This window comes from Plecotus auritus (assembly GCF_963455305.1).
Source record: "Plecotus auritus genome assembly, chromosome: 9".
Taxonomy (NCBI): Eukaryota; Metazoa; Chordata; class Mammalia; order Chiroptera; family Vespertilionidae; genus Plecotus; species Plecotus auritus.
The window spans coordinates 151,726,171-151,747,164 of NC_137783.1; the positions used below are offsets into that span (position 1 = coordinate 151,726,171).

The 20,994-nt window shown below is 47.6% G+C and overlaps 1 protein-coding gene across 18 annotated transcripts in view; it reads right to left on the bottom strand.

Annotated features, from left to right (window-relative positions):
- MARK2 (microtubule affinity regulating kinase 2) overlaps positions 1-20,994 on the bottom strand; it is a 56,860-nt gene that overhangs the window by 31,450 nt on the left and 4,416 nt on the right. Inside the window, exon 1 of one of the 18 annotated variants that reach the window (XM_080642247.1) lies at positions 18,513-18,572. The exons of the other annotated variants lie outside the window; for them this stretch is intronic. The gene's annotated coding sequence lies outside the window, so the exon portion shown is untranslated. Of the gene's footprint in view, positions 1-18,512; positions 18,573-20,994 lie in introns of those variants that run through there. 18 annotated transcript variants of the gene reach the window in all.

Here is a 20,994-nt window from a genome sequence, read left to right on the forward strand (position 1 = left end):
ACGGCTCCAGAGCCAGTCGCTCCAGTTTGCTGGCAGTGTTGGGGAGGGGTGGGGAGGGGGAGGAGGGGGGGGGGAGGAGGAGGGAGATTATGATTCTCTATTTTCAAACCCCGCCCCTAAATCCAAGGAGGACAGCAGCTGGGTTCCCCTTTCAGGAGAGCTCCAGTCTCTGGGCACTACACAGCCAACCAGCTGCATACGAACTCTGGGGAACGTGCACATCAAACACGCTGGGAAAGCAGGGGAGCCAACCGGGTGGCAGTGGGTTGGTCTCCCGCCAAGAACTTTCCATGGCGCTCCTATCAGAACCAGAACATAACAGGAGGTGGGCAGCTTAACCGTCTCCGGGGAAAGGCAGGGGGGAAACAGTAAAAGCCGGGCTAGCATGGGAACAAGCCTCACTCGCTGGCAGGAGAGGGGACAGCCCAGCTGTCCACGGGCAACATCTGTATCCAGTCAGAAGTGAAACGCTCCCATTACACCGGGGCGCGCTTTGCCGCTGCGCCCTGAACCCTGCAGTTTGGAGTTCGGTCATGTCTGCAAACCTCTAGTTAAGGTCTGCCTCTCGAGCACGTGCCCCTGACTGCCAATGACAGGAGGGAAGGGGGACTCTCACTGGCTGTGTTGTGCAATCTAGTCAGTGACCAAGGGCAGAGCAGAAGCCACAGATGATGGCCCCTCCCACAGGGAGGGGAGCACGTCCTCTGTGGGCGCAGGCAGAGCCGGAGGCTGCCACTGAGAGGTGCTGTTTAGCGAGAGGAATGCCTGTCAGCAGTGGCAGGCGCCATGGCCACCAGGTACTTCCTCTTTCTCACCAGGTGCTACCATGGGCCTCCACGGGCTGCCTCCGAAAAGCCTGCAGAACCCCGGTGGCAGCGATGGGTTGTGAGTCACCCCCTCCCCATGAAAAGAGGGAAATGGTGCAGACCCCTGGGCCTAAAGGAGTCCCACAGGGTCCTTAGCCAGCCCTGCTCCAAAGCTACAACCAGTCCTCCTGCCAGGACACACACCTAGAACGGCCTACTCTCCACCCCACCCACACCCCGTCCCCTTACTCTACACCACAGGGTTTGGGGGTGGGGGGAGACACCAACAGTCACCTCAGCAGGGCACCCAGCACTGGAACAGGAAGTGATGGCTTCATATTCAAAGCACCACTTCAATGCACGCGAGCGCACACACACGATTTACATATCCGTGTGTCTATATGTACACATGTGTACGTAATCTCTGTGTGTGTATATACGCAGACATGTAAAACTAACTTTCATACCCACATGGCTCCTTTCCCGGCCTGCAGCTCCAGCCTCGCCCTGGCCCCTGCCCACTCTGGGCTCCCACCACTGGTCTTCAAGTGCAGAAAGTTCTCTCAGGCCTTTGCTACACAGCCTCTTACCCCCACCCCCACCCCCACCCCGGACACTTTCCCTCCCAAATCTGCTCACACTCTTCTTCTTCCTGGTTGGCCTCAGCTCAGATACCACCTCCCACAGGACGCCTGCCCGCTCCATCCCTCTGGTTTCACAGGGCCCCTCAGTGTGTGTCCAGGCGCCTGCAGGTCAGCCCTTCCTGCACTCGGCGGGCCTTCACTGCTTGCTGACGGCCTGTCTCCCCACAGCTCGTGGTGACTGTCTTGTTCACCATTACACACGACTGAGAGCAGCCTGAGGGCGACTTCAGGACTTCAGTCACCTCTGTGGCCTCCGAGCCGAACAGGCTCTGAAGAAAGGCTTTCCTAACCCATGAGGGAAAGTCAGGGCCAGGGTCTTCCTGCTTTTCTCAGGGTGACTCCTCACCTCATAGCACCTGTCCTTTCCGTGTGACCCTCCAACGTGGGTCACAGCTAGGGCGCAGTGCCCACTGCGTGAACCCGCTCCCGAGGGCCTTCTGGACTGGGCAGGCTTTCAGAGCCCTCCTGGTGTGGGCAGCCGGGGCCTGCGTGCCCTGCCCCTAGTCCCTTCCCAGCCCCGCTTCTGCCGTGAGGTCTGCAGGTGGCCCCACACAGCCCGTCTAAGCAACAGGAATGCCTTTGAAGTGGAAGCAATGGGGGGGGGGGGGTAATAGTGCCAAGGTCCCCAAGGGAGTGCAACTCTAGACCCAGCTCCGCCCAAACAAGTTACATAACCTTGAGCAAGTCATTCGCCCTCTTGGGACCTGTGTTTCCCCACTTGTAGGATGAGGGGCTGGAGAAGCGCTGGGGGGGGGGGGGGGGGTCTGCCCCATGCGGATGGGAGGCTCTCAGTGCCTCTGCTCACAAGCCTTCCAGACCTGTGTGTCCCTGAGAACGGAGCAGGAAGTGGGTGTGCATGTCCTGAAGACCACATCCTGACCTTGGTTTGTATCAGTTCAACCTGCCAAAGAGGCTGGCCCCACAGGGTAACCTCATCTAACATGTCTTGGACACCAGGCTCACACACGGGAAATTTCTCCGGCCCAGGGCTGAAAAATCACCCTACATGACTACTCCAGCCGAGCAGCATTACAATCCTGAGCCTCGTGTGCCCTAGGGAAGGATCCTTTCCCGCCCCAGACTTAATTTACCCACAGTTTACAAGCTCCTCACCCTCCCCAGCTCTCTGCATGCCGTGAATGTGGCCACAAGGCGCAGGGAAAGGCCCTATGACACAGTCCATTTCCAGGAGCCCCAAGGCTCTGCGGCCTGTGGGAGCTGCTCTGAGGAGGCCCAGCTAGATCTGCGGCACACCTAGCACCTGCCCCACCCGAAGCGTGGTTCCCCGGCAGCTCGGCTCCCCCAAGGGCTCCTGGGTGGGAGCTGGGCCTGCGCACCACGGGCAGGTGATCCAGGAGGAGAAACTGACTTGGCACAGCCCAGCAGCAGCAGTTCAGCAGTTTCAGTCTCCCTACGGGGGGGGGGGGGGGGGGGGGGGCGCGGGGCGGGTCCAAGCAGACCAGTCCAACAGGTCCTATTCCACCACCCTGCACAGCCGGTGCCTCCTGCGCCAGCTCAAAAACAGGCGAGTCAAAAGTCAGGTGGCGCTTTCACACCCTGAGTCACAAAGACAGGGAATCAGGAAGAAGAAAATGGTTCTCTTTCTCGCTCCTGCCCTATTCACAAATTGGTCCCTGTTCTCCTCACTATTGGTCAATTCAGAAAAGCAAATGATCTCCCCTGAGTCGCTCAAGACGAACCTGGCCCTCACAGCAGCAGGCGCTGGGGCTGTGAACTGTTTCCTGTCCCATGCTCCTGAGCTTTTCTCCCGCTATCAACAACGCCAGCTTTGATACACCACATGATCTCTCCAGCTCCACACAAAATCCCCACCACTCGGTGTTCTTCTAACTCACCCACCGTAAGGGGTAGGATGAGGCCAATTCAACCAGAAGCCAGAGGTGCTGTGGGTCAGGACAAGAGAATGCAGCGAAACCGGGTGGGCTTGGCTTGCTGGCTCTGGTCCCCACTTCGAAAGCCAGACAGGGTGTTCTCAGCCGTGCCTTCTCCCCTGAGTTCTTTTTTTTTTTTTTTTAAATATATTTTATTGATTTTTACAGAGAGGAAGGGAGAGGGATAGAGAGAAACATCGATGAGAGAGAAACATCGACCAGCCGCCTCCTGCACACACCCCACTGGGGATGTGCCCGCAACCAAGGTACATGCCCTTGACCGGAATCGAACTCGGGACCCTTCAGTCCGCAGGCTGACGCTCTATCCACTGAGCCAAACCGGCTACGGCTCCCCTGAGTTCTTAACCCAGTGATAGCGTAAGCCTCCCCCTCATCCTGAAAAAGTCTAAATTAATGTACCTATTAAGACACTTGTGACTTATATGGCCCAAAACTGGATAGATACAAATCAGTATGGACACACTTCCCCAAGTGTGGTTACAAGTGGAGAATAATGCCCCTGTTACAATTTATCTTATTTCACAACTAACTGGAAGATGACCACACACCCAGCACTCTGAAGACTCAGGGGAAGGAAGGGATGCAGAGAAGGGTCCTGTATTTACAGTCCAGCCTTCCAAAGAGTTGATTAGCTAGGAGGAGATATGAGCACAAATCACACAGCCCGATGTGGGACCAAACCCAGGAACTAACGTTACAGTCTACCTATCCTGCCCAACTTGCTAAAGTCCGCGGCTTTGTTGTTTTTCCGAGGAGCCATGCAGGGCCAAGAGGTCTGAGGACCCCCGTCTCACTTCTCCCTAGGACCCGAGTGCTGCCAGGCTGTCGGAACCCGGGGCCTTCATGAGTGAGGCTGCCCACCCACTGAGTGGACCACGGTGAGAGCTGTGCCATGCTGACAAGAGAAAGCTAACCCAGGAGACACACGGAAGCAGCAATCATTTAGCTTTCCTTATCTCACCCAATCTGGAAACTAGGGACAAGCCCGATATGCAAGCAAAGATGACATGGGAAGAACAGAAACACGGTCAAAAAAGTTGCTCAGGACTTAAAGTTATGGAAATAAAGTCAGAAAAAGCTCCTAGCAACAGAACACGAGAGGGGAAGAGTTGGAAGAAATTTCTGTTGTTGTTAATCCTCACGCAAGGATATTTTTTCCATTGACTTTTAGAGAGTTGGGGGTTTGGGGGGGAGAAACATTGATGTGGGAGAGACATCAATCCTTTATGTGGTTTGTTTTCATCAATTGGCTGCCTCCCACATGTGCCCCGACCAGGGCCGGGGATCAAACCTGCAACCCAGGTTCATGCCCTTGACCGGGAATTGAACCCAAGGCCCTTCGGTACGAGGTTTGACGCTATAACCATTTACCCACACCACCCAGGGCTGGAAGGAATTCTTGAAGCTTTGCATTAAGATCCACCACATCTCAACGCCGGCTGTGACCAGGGAGGCACATTTATGTAGTTTTCCTTTCATTTCTCAGTTGTCTCCTTCCTCAATTCCCTTTCGACCGGTGCTGTAGCTCAGTGCGCACGGACACAGGCTGTCCACTGTGCCCTAGCCATCAGGCTACCAGCAGTGTCAGAACGCTTCCGGCCGGTAGTAGGAACAGCTGCTAGTGCTCATTCCTGAAAGAGCTTGGGAAGACATAAAATTCTCTAGACAGAAGGTTCTATGCCATCTTAAAAGAAAGAGAGCCAGTTAATTCAGAGCCCAGGGATTGAGGCTCAAGTGTCCTCCATTGGGGGAAAAAACAATTCGGAAGCTAGACCTATGTTAAAAATGGGAAAAGCTGGTGAGAGACTTGGTTCAAATATCACCTCAAAAAGAAACCACCTCCTAAAAAAATTTTTTTAAGTAGGTATGGGGGACTGGGAATTGGTTTGTTTAAAATCTTCCCTGGACAATGGACAGCAGATTAGCTTCACAAGACTCTTCTGGAATGGGTTTACCGTGAAGAATTTCATAAAGTAAGGATCCTGAACGTGAAACTGGGAGCTCAGCACCTAAACATTTATTACTGAGAAAAACCCTCACACCCCATCACCACGAAGGCTTAGCATCGGTGTCTGACATTCTGTCACTGAGGATTGGCTTTAACACTGTGGCTTTGGCAGCTTGCCCGATCGGCTGCTTCACAAGCAGTTTCTGTAGTTTTAAGGAAGGCAGGGTGTTTGCTTTTAAACACTATCTGAAAAATAGATTTCAAAATAGAGTTCAACCATTCCACGACAGAAAGGAGGGAATGAAAACAAGCCACATAAAGGAATCGGGTGCTACCGGGCAGGAAGGAGCACACCAGAGGTGCCAGGGAGGAGAATAATGCCCAAGTTATTCATCACCTGCACCAAAACTCAACCAACGCTGACCGAGTGCCTCTCACTACCACGTCAGAAAATAAAGACACAGAACCTGGCCCGTGTGCTCAATGGCTGGGGCCCTGGCCCATGCACTGAAGGGTCGAGGGCTCGATTCACAGTCAAGACCATGTATCTGGGTTGCAGGTTCAATCCCCAGCCCCAGTCAGGGCACATGTGGGAGAAAAACGATCCATATGGCCCTCTCACGTCAATGTTTCTCTCCCTCTTTTTCTCTCGCTCCCTCCCACCCCCTCTAAACAAGTTTTTAAAAAATCAATGGAAAAAATGTCCTCGGTGAGGATTGACAAAAATAAAAAATAAAAAAAAATAAAAGAAGGATATAGAAATGGCATTAAGGACATGAGACTAGTAAATGGAAATCCTTATGGAGATCTTCATCTCTCCAAAATAAATTTACCTGGCTCAAATCTGTTTATTTAAAAACAAAACAACCCCAACAGTTCCACACCAATGCCAAGGACTGTCACATCTAATCAATTAGCAGCCACACCTCCCTGCCAGCGTGAGGTGGTAATTAAGGGAGCGATTTTCCTCCCTGGGAATACTAGTACAGAAGGGCAGAGCCCCTGTGGACCTAACCGATTATGACAGCCTTTTCATTAGCAAGGAAACGCTGCCGTGCGCTCTCCAAGGAAGCCGCGGCCCGCATCCCTGAAGAACACCTGTATGAGCAGCAGCCGCCTCTGCTGAGATAAAAAGTGCAGGACGGGAGGTGGGAGAGGAAGAATCACTCGCGAGAAAGCTGTGCTTGTCCAAGCAGTTTATGTGGACCTTGGTTTTTCCATGGTGACAAAAAGATGGGTCCTAAAGTCATTCAGAAATGGCATGTAACCGTGATCTCGGAGAAATGAATCAGGTTTGAACACAAGTACAATCATACAGTCAAACTCCCTCTCTCTCGGCTAGGGCAGCAGAGGGGCATAAGTGGATAAATGATGCTTCAACCAAGGGCAGCAGCTCAACCCTTTATCCTTGTAGCTGAAAATGGGCTTGAAATTTAGGACTTTGTAAATAAGAATGAAAACTTCTAACAGGATAAAAGAAAAGGCGTTACTGCCAGGGTGAGACAAGCAAGTCAATCAAACCATAAACTCGTGAACTCGGGCTCACTGAAACCGCACAGAGGCGCACACCGCAACCACCCTCCCTAAGGAACAGTACGACGTCCAGGAGGACCGCTTGATGGCTACGGGACGAGCTCCAGGAGAGAAGGGAGCCCAGGAAAGACCAAGCAAATGCGAACAGGAACGGTGGCAGGTTACACTGCAAGATGGCCCGAGTTCAGCTCCCGGACTGAGCTGGCAGCGCCCAATGCACCCGGAGGCCTGCACCACCAGCTTCGGTGCTCAGTGCCCGGCGTCAAGGCCTCTCCGGGTGCAAGGGGGACACCGAGGGGAGTAAAGAGAGAACGTTAGTCTCATTAAGGATAAAACATCTCCGGTTAAGATACACTAACAAAAGCTTTCTCTCTTTTTTTTCTTTTTTGTGGAAAAGGGGAAGTGCTTTTAAAAAGAGCTCACGTGCCGGGGCCGGTTTGGCTCAGTGGATAGAGCGTCGGCCTGAGGACTGGGGGGTCCTGGGTTCGATTCCGGTCAAGGGCATGTGCCTTGGTTGCGGGCACATCCCCGGTGGGGGGTGTGCAGGAGGCAGCTGATCGATGTTTCTCTCTCATTGATGTTTCTGGCTCTCTGTCCCTCTCCCTTCCTCTCTGTAAAATATCAATAAAATATATTTAAAAAAATAAATAAATAAAAAAATAAAAAGAGCTCACGTCATGGGTGCTACCGTGCGGGACAGTCACCTCCAGGCATCCCAACTGTCCTAGTCAGGGGGGCACTTCCTTGTTCGTCACCAGTTTTAGGTCTCAGGACTCGTTTTTCTAAAGGGGTTCTTAAAACTCCAGGTGAAAAGAAAGAGAAGAGGAAGAGCCAGGATTAAGGAGGTGTGTTAGTTCCCACAGCTCCTGTCCGGTACGGTCAAGGCCGGGGCGGGAGGCCAGAGAGCAGCACCAGCGCATCTCCACACCTGCGCCACTTGGGCGACAGGCCACCAAGGGCAGAAAGAGAGAGCCGGGCGGAGGAGCCCGGGCCCGACACTAAGGCCAGCGAGGGAGACGTCGTACCCAGCACTGACTGGAAGCTCAGGCTAAAGGATCAGCCTCTGTCCTGCTGTCTGGGCACAACTGAAGCCAGAGCCGGAGTTCGCCACTGTCAAGGAAGTTTGGTTTGACACCAACATACAGGCCAGGCCACTTGGGTTTTTTACCTTAAACAAGTTACTCAGCATTTCTGGGGCCTGTTTTCTCATCTATAAAGTGGGGAAAATAGTAAGACCTACTGTCTCACCAAGATTAAATGAGTTCATGAATGTAAAACAGCTAAGCAAGTACCTGGGACAAAGTAAGTGCTCAATAAACGTTGGCTATTATGTTTATAGCTGAAGACATAGCTATAAACACTCAAGGCATACCATGCCCCGTGAGAGAGAATGGGTTGGGGCACTGCCTACCCTTAAAGTACCCAACCACTTAGGGAACGTCATTGCCTGAGCTAACAGAGTGAACAAATCCTTTTTGAAAGCAAGAGTCTATCTTCTGTACAGGCCAGCGGGCGAAGAGAGAAAAAGCACATCAAGTTCAATTCTGGAATTGAAATGAAAGCCATGTGTGAGTCCAAAAAGAAATATGCTTTGTGTAAAAAGCACAGGATTGTGGGACTTGCTGAGTGACAGGAAATACTAGTAGAGCTATAATCCGGCAAGTCTATATGTAGACCCAAATTGATATAAGTGAAGCACTTGATTAAACATGTTTTTTTTAATGACTCTGATGAGCAGTGATTCTGAACAAATGAGATCAGTTTAAAAAGATTTGCTTAAAGCTGGTCCAAGGGACTACTGGAGCGAGGCCCCAAGGTTGACGAGTAACCGTACTAAGGGAAGCTTTGGTAAGTTAGAGGTACTACAGAAATCAGAGGATGAGTATAAGCAAAAGGAAAAGGTCGAGAATGATAATATATCCACTGTAACTTTACCTGTCTCTTAAAAGATAAAGTTCACACGCTGTCACACACCCCAAACGTGCTCATCGCTTTCAGGAGAAAGTAGTATGTACCTACAGAAGTGTGGGATCTGGCAGGCATTAACAAACGAGGCTAACCAAGAGTTAAGTACAGAAGAAAGAACAACAAAGTGTGTTGGCTCTACAGCCAGCCGGGGACAGGCTGTTGGGTGTCCTGGCCTTGGGGAGTGGCTGGAGCGGCCTTCAGCTATTGTAGGCACAAGGTTCTTCAAGGTTAGAGGCTAAGCAAGCTTTGCAGTTTTCAAATTTGGAACTGACCAATAGCCAATTATAAACTTTAAAAAAATCTACTGTCATAACGAAATCCAAGTAAGCCAAATGATCTTTTTAATGGAATAAAAAAAAAAAAAAAAAAAAAAAGGCCAATACTCTGTATTAGAAGGAGGAAACAAGCCAACTTTGGTCAAAGTCCCTGAGAACCAGCTTCCTCAGCTAGAAGGACTGCAGACCAAAGCAGCAGAGGCCTGCCAGTAGCCCAGCCAGGACTCCGGGAATTGCAAAACAAAGGCTCACTATGAGGTCAGTGCAAGTAACCAGCCAATCGAGGCCGGGGACATCAACCCCACACCTGTCTACAGGAGCGGCTCCTACACCTGTCTGGAAACCTTTACACTCTTACTACAAAGACCTCAGATAGCTTGTTTATGTCGGTTATAGCTACTGTATTATAATTAAAACAGAGAAAATGTTAAACTGTTAATTAATCTAAAATACTACTAAACCCATTACAACTACATCTTAATAATTATTTTTCAACATATCAACTTAATACATATCATCATCATCATAAAATCTAAGTTAACCATTTTTTAATCCTTACCAAAGGACATGCTTAAAGAGAGAAAAGGAGAGAGGGAGGGAGAGAGATCAATGTGAGAGAGAAACATCAATCAGTTGCCTTCCGGGGGATGAGGGCATGAGTGGGGGGAGGGAAGCAATGGGGGGATAAGGACACATATGTAATACCTTAATCAATAAAGAAATTTAAAAATAAATAAATAAAAATAAAAAATAAATTTTAAAAAAATCAGTTGCCTTCCCATACACACCCCGACTGAGGATTGAACCCGCAACCCCAGGTATGTGCCGCGACCAGGAATCGAACTGGCGACCTTTCTCGGTGCACGGAAAACAATCAATTGAGCCTTTCTGGCTAGGCAAATCCAAGTTAACTTTTAAAATGAAATTAAAGCTAAAACATGTGGATGAGCCTTGAAAACATTATGCTAAGTAATTGAGCCAGACACAAAACAAGTATTGTATGATTTCATTTACATGAGTTATCTAGAATAGGAAAACTTATACATAAAGTATAATAGAGGCTCCCAGAGGCTGGGGGCAGGGTAGACGGGGAGTGATTATTTAACTGATATAGAGTTTCTGTTTGGAGTGATGAAAAACTTCTAGAAATAGTGGTGATGGTTACATAACATTGTGAATGTACTTAATGCCACTGGACTACACTTAAAAAATTATAGTAAATTATATGGCCCAGCTGGTGTGGCTCAGTGGTTGAATGTCGACCTATGAGCCAGGAGGTCATGGTCTGATTCTGGGTCAGGGCACTTCCCCCGGTTGCAGGCTTCATCCCCAATGTGGGGCGTGCAGGAGGCAGCCAATCGGTGATTCTCCCATCATTGATGTTTCTATCTCTCCCTCTCCTTTCCTCTTTGAAATTAATAAAAATATATATATTTTAAAAGTAAATGATATGTTAATATGTATTTTGCCACAATGGGGGAGGGGAAGGATTAAAGCACAAGGCCATGAAAAAATTTCAGACTACCATAACTGAGGAATGTTCTATAAAACACTGACCAATATTCTTCAAAACAAGTCCTGAAAGACACAGAAAGATTAAGAAATTTCACAGATTTGAGGAGACTATAAAGACATAACAACTAAATGCAATGTGGGATTCTGGACTGGATCTTTGAACAGAAAAAGCACATCAGTGGAAAAACTGATGAAATCTAAATGAGTTCTGTTCTTTGGTTAATAGCATTGTACCAAGATTAATTTTTAGTTTTGATACTTGCTCTATGGTGACATAAGATGTTAACATAGAGGGAAAGTGGGTGAAGAATGCACAGGAATTCTTTGGACTATTTTTGCAACTCTTCTAAGTTTAAAATTATCTCAAAATTTAAAAAATAAAATTGTTTTAACAGTTAAAAGAAACTCACAAGGCCAATGCTATGTACTCAAAGAAAGAAATGAGCCAAGTTTGGTCCAAGTCCCTTGGGTCGCTGAGAGCCAGCTTCCTCAGCTAACCAGGACAGCAAGCCAAGGCAGCGAGTGGCTTCCTGAGACCCAGTCAGGACTAAGTAGGGGCTGGGAATTGCAAAATGATGTTTTATGAAATTACCAAGAAATTGACCAACCAAAGCCAGAGAGAATTAACTCAAGTTTTGTCTACAACCATGATTCTTACACTTTTTGCTTCCAGGAACGCTTTGTACTATTAAAAATGATTGAGTCCCCCAAAAACTTTTGCTTATATAGACTGTATCCATTAATTACTTAATACGTTAGAAATTAATATGAGGAAAGATTTACATATGTATCCATTAATTTAAGAGAACATTCATAAACCCATTACATGTAAACCTGAGTGTGTGTTTTTAAATACAGGGAGCTTGTTTTTTTTAAATATATTTTTATTGATTTCAGAGAGGAAGGAAGAGGGAGCCATAGAAACATCAATGATGAGATAGAATCATTGATTTGCTGCCTCTTACACGCCCCCTACTGGGGATCAAGCCCGTAACCCAGGCATGTGCCCTCGGCCGGAATTGAACCCAGGACCCTTCAGTCCACAGGCCAACACTCTATCCACTGAGCCAAACCGGTTAGGGCTGAGTTACTTATTTTTAATGAAAAAACTGTATTTTCCAAACCACAACTTCACACACACCAAAGGAAGTCTGCCTGAGGAACTGATCTTATAATGCAATCAAAACACAATGCCAGACCAAAACACTAAAAACCAAATATTAACAAACTAAAGAAACAAAAACGAAAAGAGGTAAAATTAATGGAATATAATTTTTTTATGTTGTGTGAAATGCCAAAGAAAAAAGAGGGGGAAAGTGAAAAAATGAGAAAAATTAAAAATGAAAGAATAAAGAGAAAATAGAAAAAGGGAAAGAAATTCAGGAATAAAGAAAAGAGAGAGAGGAGCCGGGTAGCTCAGCTGGTCACAGCCTAGTCCCAACACAGGGAGCTTGCAGGCTCGATCCCTGTCAGGGCACGTGCACAACCACTGAATGCATAAATTAGTGGAACGACAAATGGATGTTTCTCTCTCTCTCTCTCTCCACCCTCCCCCTCCCTCTAATTTTTTTGAGAGAGGGAAAAGAAACAAACCAACCATAGATAAAGCAACAAACACCTTATGAGGCTAGTTATACATCCTAAAAGAAGGAAATTGCCGAAACCGGTTTGGCTCAGTGGATAGAGCGTCAGCCTGCGGACTGAAGGGTCCCGGGTTCGATTCCGGTCAAGGGCATGTACCTTGGTTGCGGGCACATCCCCAGTGGGAGGAGTGCAGGAGGCAGCTGATCGATGTTTCTCTCTCATCGATGTTTCTAGCTCTCTATCACTCTCCCTTCCTCCCTTCCTCTCTGTAAAATATCAATAAAATGTATTTTTTTAAAAAAAGGAAAATTAACGCGGGTCAGTCCCTCAGGCTTCCGCGGAGATTATATGGGGGCTGGTCATTATAAACCAGAGCTCTTTATGAGGTCATCACAAGTAACCAACCCAAGAGGGACCATCAACTCGGGTTCTGTCTACAACAGAGGTTTCTCACTTTTTAGTCTCAAAATAAACTATAACCAAATAACCTATTTGTTTTTTTAATATATTTTATTGATTTTTTACAGAGAGGAAGGGAGAAGGATAGAGAGTTAGAAACACTGATGAGAGAGAAACATCAATCAGCTGCCTCCTGCACGCCTCCTACTGGAGATGTGCCTGCAAACCAGTTAGGGCCAAATAACCTATTCTTAATGAAGAAACTGTATTATTTAAAAGAAAATGAGCCCTAGACTGTTTGGCTCAGTGGATAGAGTATCAGTCTGCGGACTGAAGGGTCTCAGGTTCAATTCCGGTCAAGGGCATATGCCCGGGTTGCGAGCTCGATCCCCAGTTGGGGTGTGCAGAAGGCAGCCAATCAGTGATTCTCTCTCATCATTGATGTTTCTCTCTCTCTCTCCCTTCCTCTCTGAAATCAATAAAAATATATTTAAAAAAATAAAATAAAATTCATGACAAGAGTTGCATTGTTTTACATTCTTGTATATCTCTTTAGTGTCTGGATTAATGAGCGAGAACCAACTTCTCACACCTGCTTCTGCATTCAATGTGTTTCAAAATGTTGTTTTGGTTCAAAGGTATGAAGAAAATCTCACTTCACACAGACCCGTAGTTGGAAAGTGGAGTTTAATAGCCATTCAGATACTGCAGATTTTCTCCTTTGATATTAGACCAAAACTCATCAAGTGGTCTTTTTTTGCTGTTTTTATCCTCACCCGCCGATATGTTTATTGATTTCAGAGAGAAAGGACGGGAGAGAGAAACAATGATAGGTCACCTCCTGTAGGCGCCCCACCTAGAAATGGAACCTGAAACCTCGGTATGAGCCCGCACCATGATTTGAAGCCCCAACCTCTTTGGTATACAGGACGATGCTTGGACTAACCAAGCCATCCAGCCGGGGCAACAAGTGGTAGGTCTTTGGGTTTTTTAAAAATATATGTTTTTATTTATTTATTTGTTTGTTTGTCTGTTAATCCTCACCTGAGGATATTTTTTTCCATTCATTTTGAGAGAGAGAGAGAGAGAGAGAAGGAGGAAGAGAGAAACATGGATCGACTGCCTCCTGCGTGCCCCCTACGGGGGCTCAAGCCCGCAATTGGGCATGTGCCCTGACTGGGAATCCAACTGGCAACCTTTTGGTGCAGGAGGCGAGGCTCAACCTAGTGAGCCACACCAGCCAGGGCAACAAGTGGTAGTTTTTAAAGGCTAGTTGCAATGTGCAATCTGAAATTTTATCAGTGAACCTTTTGTGTACTTTTACATTAAAATCCATTGGTCATCTTGCACTCTGAATGGCTCTTTTATCCACTGGCAATTTGGAAAATATTCCTTCGTTGACTCATGCAGAATTTCCAAATATTGGCATTTCATACAACATCAAAAGATCATATTGCATTAATTTGACCACTGATCTCATAAAAAAAGTCTTTGACAAATACAAATTTTCCAAAATTCTGATTTTCACTTGAAAACTTGAATTGTAGCACTGGTGACAGACTCACTTTGTTCAATTTCAAGAAAATGCATTTCACGAAATACTCCTGCATGAAGAACTACAGTCTGTCCATCAGTTGTTCTTTCAAGTAAAAATGATGACCCACGCAGCTGGTTCAGTTCCAACACACCAGTACATTTTCTCAAGCCAGTCATTGTACTACGGTGCACAGCGGCAGTGCTCCGTGGAGACTGCACTTCTCACTCAGAATACTCAAGAAGCCTTTGCTCGAGGACGGAGATTTCATAAACATTAGAAATTTTTAGTGCTTTATCCAGGACATTAAGTGAAAATGGCTTGTGTAGCAGGAACAAAGTCCATGACTCCGACCGCCAGGGGTTTGGTGTCACTGCCTGGGCATGCTGTGTGCCAGCGGTCTTCTCTGCCATGGCCGCTGCACCCACAGAGCAAATGGAAATGAAGTTGTTCCGGGAGAAACAATCAGAGTCAAAAACATTATTCAACCCTTGGCATATTTATCACCACTGGTGTCTGCTGCTGAGCATTCATATAAAAATGTTTTTTTGAAGTGTAAGTTGATGCTGATACAATTTGAGCCATGTCTACAAAGGTGCTCATTTGTAAGGTGAAAGTTAAATTCTGTAAACAAAATATTAATCTTCGTGTTTGCAGCTAAATCTTCAATTTGACCAGTCACAGTAACACAGGAGGTGGCACTGCCCTGAATTTTGCTAACTTTTCATCCAGTAGGCATACAGGAACGTCAGCTGTTCAAGACTTCACTGGTCTCTCAGCTGCTGGGTGCAGTTTTCCCGCCAAAGCAACGTGATAACTTATCCTAAGAGGCTTCAGTGACTTTCTCGTTTCTAGGTTGAAAAGCTGGAACAAGCTTTGGCTTTGAGAGAACTCATGGTGTGTACAGTTAAAATATTCAATTCCTTTTCCTCTAAACTCTGACTGATGGGTCTTGAACTGGCACTATGATACTACACCAAAAAAGTGCTGTTGCTTAAGACACAATAAGGTACATTATTAATATCTACAAAGCTGAGAAGAAGAAAACTTTTACTGTGTTAATTATTATCATCATTTTGCATTTCTTACAGTTTTGTCCCATCTCTTTGGATCGGGCTTAAACGGGCAGTCGGACATCCCTTGAGGGGTCCCAGATTGGAGAGGGTGCAGGCTGGGCTGAGGGACACCCCCCCCCCCCCGTCCCCGTGCACGAATTTCGTGCACCAGACCTCTAGTTTCAGAATAAAATAGAATTAAGCACTAAAATAACTTGAAAATAAAATTTAAAAAATTACACATTTCCCCAAAAGTGAGTTATACTTACTTCTGTTGTGTTTTCTCAAAGATGCTGGGAAAATACTGGGATTTCAAAATAATGAATTATTGAACAACTAGAGGCCCAATGCACAAAATTCGTGCAAGAGTAGGCCTTCCTTCTCCTGGCTGCCGGCACCGGCTTCCCACCGGCAGGCACCCGGGACCCGGGCTTCCCATGCAGCCCTGGCTTCGTCCGGAAGGATGTCGGTCTAATTAGCATATTATGCTTTTATTATTATAGATTATTATAGATAATGAGGTTTACAGAAATTATAGCAGACACAACTAAAGAGAGTTAGTAAGGGCACAGAAGAAATACTGAATTCATTATTGAAAACTTCCATATTTATACCTTAAAGCATTACCTTAAAAACTGTAGAAAACAAGAATACAGAAACACACGTTTCATTAGCCAAGAGTGATGATGTCAACACACATCATTCAGGCTCTGGAAAACCCCACTGTATACTGGTGAGAGAGTAAGAGTGAAACAAATTGCAAAGACTGCACTGTAATAATGAAAGTAAATTTTTTAAATTAATCCTCACCCAAAGGTATTTTTTCCAATAATTTTTAGGAGAGTGGAAGGGAGGAGGGGGAGGAAAAGAGAGATGTAAGAGAGACGCATAAATTTGCCTCCTGCACAATACCCTAACTGGAGCCAGGGATCGAACCTGCAACCCAGGTACATGCCCACACCTTCACCGGGAATCAAACCCGTGACCCTTAGGTCTGCAGGCAGATGCTCTAACCACTGAGCAAACTAGCCGAGGCTGTGCTACCAAAATTAACAAGTGCTTCCACAGATTTCTCCCAAGACAGGGTCTAGATTATGGCATTCCTAATAGGCCAGAGGAAACAGCTTAGACCCCGTCACCAGGGAAACTGCGATGCTGTCCCTACTAAGTTGTCAGGTTGCCAAGCCTGGCTTTACTGAGGTAGGTGGCTCCAGAGACATAAAAAGAAAATGTTTCTAAAGAAGTGAATCCTTAACTTTACAGAAATCAGAGGAATCGGAGAATGAAAGGACTGGGTGGTGCTGGGATTCTATACATCAAGGCGATCTCAGACTATCAAAATTCCTCTCCTGAGCCATGCCACAAAGGAGGCACAGAAACAGGTAAGGCAGAGCGGGACGTGGAGATGAAAACCTGAGATGGACAGTAATAATGAAGGAACGGAGTGCAAAGAAACCAAACGGGGGGGGGGGGGGGGGAAGTGAGACAAGTCAGCGAAGGGTCAAAAGGAAGAGGAAAACACAGTGGAAGAAATATTCCCCGATGCGCTCTGAGGCGACACTGTTACCTTTCTCCCTGGCCACAGTTGCAACGTGAAAAAACTTAAGCAAGGTAACTTGCTGTTCTGACAAGGCATTCAGGCTCTAGAAGAGCAAGATACGAAGATAAACAAGGAACTGAGACCAAAACCTCGGCCCCAGGTTCAAAGTCCACAAATTCACAGGAAGAGCTGAGAAATGGCCGTGACCTTCCAGGCTTCACAAAGGGGAGGCTTTCTAGTCCCATCGGGGAGCCAACAGCAGAGGTACAAGAACCTGCCTGTGAAGGCCTCCCTGCTAGAGAAAAAGGAACCTAAAATCCTTAGCTGCTAAGCTCCCACGTGGTCTTCAAGAGAACGGTAAACGCTGCCCTTGAAGAAAGGACCATGACGAGAGGAATCCTTGCACTCGGTGGCACCTCCCAACACTCAGAAAGCCCAAGCTCTGGTGCCTTTGGACTTGGCTTTCCAGCCACCGATGAGGCGCACATTCACCACCACCAGTCACAACCCAGAAATACGGGCAGGCAGATGGTGGTGGGGTTTTTCCTTTAATCAGTAAGATGGCCTAATATTGATACTGGAAAATAAATGAGCTTCAAAAAAAAGTGCTCTTAAAAGAACATAAACCTTTCCAAAAACATTCGATTTCTTTTAGAAAGCTGATTGGTAAAAAAAATAATAATAGAAAAATAAATTAAAAACAAACTAACAGAAATGCTAGAAAAAGCACCTTTGGGACCCCAATGGCTAGAAGAGGCCACATTCTTTCACTTTTTTCCTTTTTTGTTATTTTTTTTTTCTCTTTTCTTTTTTCCTATCCCTCTGGCTATAACCTTGGGGCCAGAAGGGTATATAAAGAGTCACCGTGAGGCCAAATTTTTTCAATCAATTGCAGAGAAATTCCAAGGGCCCAGACCTAAAGTTATGTGGTACTCAGAGAAAATCTACCAAGTTGCTCATTTAAACAGTGATGATGATGACATCCTGCAAAGATCTATTCTAAGTGCTTTATATTCATTAACTCTTTTAATAGCCACAACAACTACACCTAAAAGACAGGTACTATTATTCCTCCTTTTTCACAGAGGAGCAAGCAGGCCTAGAGCAATTAAGTAAGCCCAAGGTCACAGGAGGGGCTACACCAAGATTCCAATACAGGGAATCAAGCTGCAGAGCCTGCTCTACCCACAACAAAAGCACCTACGGAAGCCTCCAAGTGCTGGGAGCTCCTTCACCTCTGCCATAGGCTCCACTCAGCCAGAAGCTGCGCTAGATCGAGGGCCCACCGTGACCGGAGAACCAGTAAGTCAAACTCTCGTGGGCAAAAACAAAGCACAAGTGCTCCCAACACTCCCTGCAAAACCAGTCACAGGATGGCCATCCGCGGGAGGAAGGTGGGGAAGGCCAGCCAAGCCCCGAGTCTAAAGAAGATGGTGGGAAAAGGGGGCCACCCTCCCAACAGGATTATCAGCACCCCAAACAAAAACCTCAGCAAAATGCTGCTCGGGGAGTAGATCAGCGTAGAGGCAACAGGCGCAGCCTGCCCTCCAGGACCAGGGCACAGGCTGGAGCGGCTTGCCGGCAGCCTCACTCATTCATTACCAAACTTTCAGACTTGGGCGTCCTCCGCGTAGTGAGAGACGGAAAAGCTGCGGCATTAGCAGCACGGATGGTCACGGGAGCCTCCGAACCCTGCTATGCCCTTTCCCTACTGCTGCCCACAAAGGGCCAACATGTGGCTGATGGCGCCCACCTGCCCACAGGTACCTTCCCAAACTGCTCCCCTCCGCTGAAGTACCTGCTGCCAACGACCAAAAACGCTCCTCTCCCTTTTCCTTCCCCAGCAGGCCTGGACAGGCAGTCCACTGCTCTGAGGCAAGAGGGCTGGGGTCTCATTGGATTGAGCAGCCAGATCACGACCGCCAGGAGTTAAGAGTCCACATTTCCTTCCAGATCAACAAATGAGGAGCCAATCACAGACCCAGTCCCTCCCTCCTGGCCAGGCTGAGGGCCCTTTGCCAAGATGTGAGTTGCAAAGGGGCCCAAGAAAAGGAGCTGTACCTTCGAGCTTCCCGTGACAACACTGCCTGGAGGTGGATGGGTGCAGAGAAGGCCCACTCACATGGAGCCTCAACTCAGAGACCCACTCAGGGTTAGGGGGAGAGGGTGTTTACAGACATCGTCCCAGCTCACGCCTCAATGAGCAGAGCAGAGGAGACAGACCTTCGCATTGCCAACTTCCCAAAGAACAGAGGAAAATAGGCCGAGGCTGCCCAAAACCAGCTTGACTGGTTCCACAGCAAAGCCTCTGGTCTGCTCTGCCTTCCTTATGTGAAAAAGAAAAAGATGGCTCGGAGCCAGCCATTGAACACACACACCCCTCCTCACCTCCCCTCCCCACCCCCACTGTCCCACAGGATTTATCTAGCCACCAATATCCGTGTCCATTTCACCCTCTTGCCTACCAAACCTTGTGATTACATAGCTTTTGAGTCTAAAATTATTTGGTTCAGAAAAAGAAATACATGGGCCCTAACCGGTTTGGCTCAGTGGACAGAGCATCAGCCTGCGGACTCAAGGGTCCCAGGTTCAATTCCGGTCAAGGGCATGTACCTTGGTTGCGGGCACATCCCCAGTGGGAGGTGTGCAGGAGGCAGCTGATCGATGTTTCTCTCTCATTGATGTTTCTGACTCTCTATCCCTCTCCCTTCCTCTCTGTAAAAAAATCAATAAAATAAAAAAATAAAAAGAAATACTTGGAAGTAGGGGGAAATGAGTACCAACCCAAAGACAGACATCTGCGGAATTCCTCACAGGTACCAAGAAACTTCAAATGCTCTAGACCAGTGGTCGGCAAACTGCGGCTCGCAAGCCACATGCAGCTCTTTGGCCCCTTGAGTGTGGCTCTTCCACAAAATACCACGTGTGGGCGCGCACGTACAGTGCGACTGAAACTTCATGGCCCATGCGCAGAAGTCTGTTTTCGGCTCTCAAAAGAAATTTCAATCGTTGTACTGTTGATATTTGGCTCTGCTGACTAATGAGTTTGCCGACCACTGGCCTAGACAAAAACAGACAATTCAGATGAAGCGATCTCGCCTATTTAGTCCCCAAAGGAGGAGCAGGTCTAGTGGGCAAGAGAAGGAACTGGATCCCTCCTCCTCTGAGAGCTGGAAACCGAGAGGCCAGACTCTCTCTTGGTGCTTCAGAATCGGATGTGCCCCTCAAAGCCTAAAAGACAGCAGTTACACCCAACGAGTGTGGAGCGTAGTGAGGACATTCTGCTCAAAGCCAGAGCGCTCAGGGTTGACATGGGGACAGAGGGCCTCTTCCCAAGCCACAGTGGGAAATGGGTGGTTTCCTCCCCGACAAGGTTTGTAAAGGCCTGCTCTTCCCTTTGCTGAGACGGAGGGGAAAACGCACAGATAACACTTCAGTGACTCACTCGTGTTTGATGAAGGCTGGGAGAAAGCCTGGAGAATCCAAGCTTCAAGTGCAAAATGTACAAATGCTGGGATCTCCCACCAAGAGAAGAAAACTCAGCCACCTAACTGGTTTGTCATTTTGCTGAACTTCCGCGGCAGGAGGAAGGGCCATGTTTAAACGCCACCCACCCTGTCCACATCCTTCTCAATTTATATTGTGACAGGAAAGTGGCACCTGGCAGCAGCACCACAGCTAACAGAAAATGAAACCCTTCCCACAGCTCCTCTCAAGGCAGAGGACCAGAGCCACCGTCTACAGCTTCCCCGAGCAGAGAGCGGAGGAGCGCGGGCGGCCCTGGTCACAGAGGAAAGCCGCGTCAGGCAGTCTCAGGGAAGGAAGGCCAGCCACCCTCCTCGCCCTTTCCATTTGCTGAGGTTACTTCATCCCAATCCATTAATGGGCTTCAAAGTGCTGCGAGGGGGAGTCCATTTAGCAGAGACACAATCATCAGGCCAAAGGTGGCGCCCAGCCCCCATCCTGCTTGTCGATAATGGGCCACAAAGTCTGAAGCTTGGCTGCACTCTAGGCATAAAATATTCATTCAAGACGACATAATATATATATGTAGGAAAGTCATGGAAGCTCCTGGGGGGGAGAAATGCCAGCCAGGTGGCTAAGTGCTCAATGAGAAGGAGTTCATGAAGGCATGGGTTAGTCCTGGTCAAATGCCTACTGAGAATTAGGCTGTTCTGTCCAAAGAGAAAGCAGTCTAGTCTGAGCAGCTTTTGATTCTCAGGAGATCTAACCAGGCAAATCTCTCAGGTAAACAGATTCTCAATCTTTTCCTACCTTAG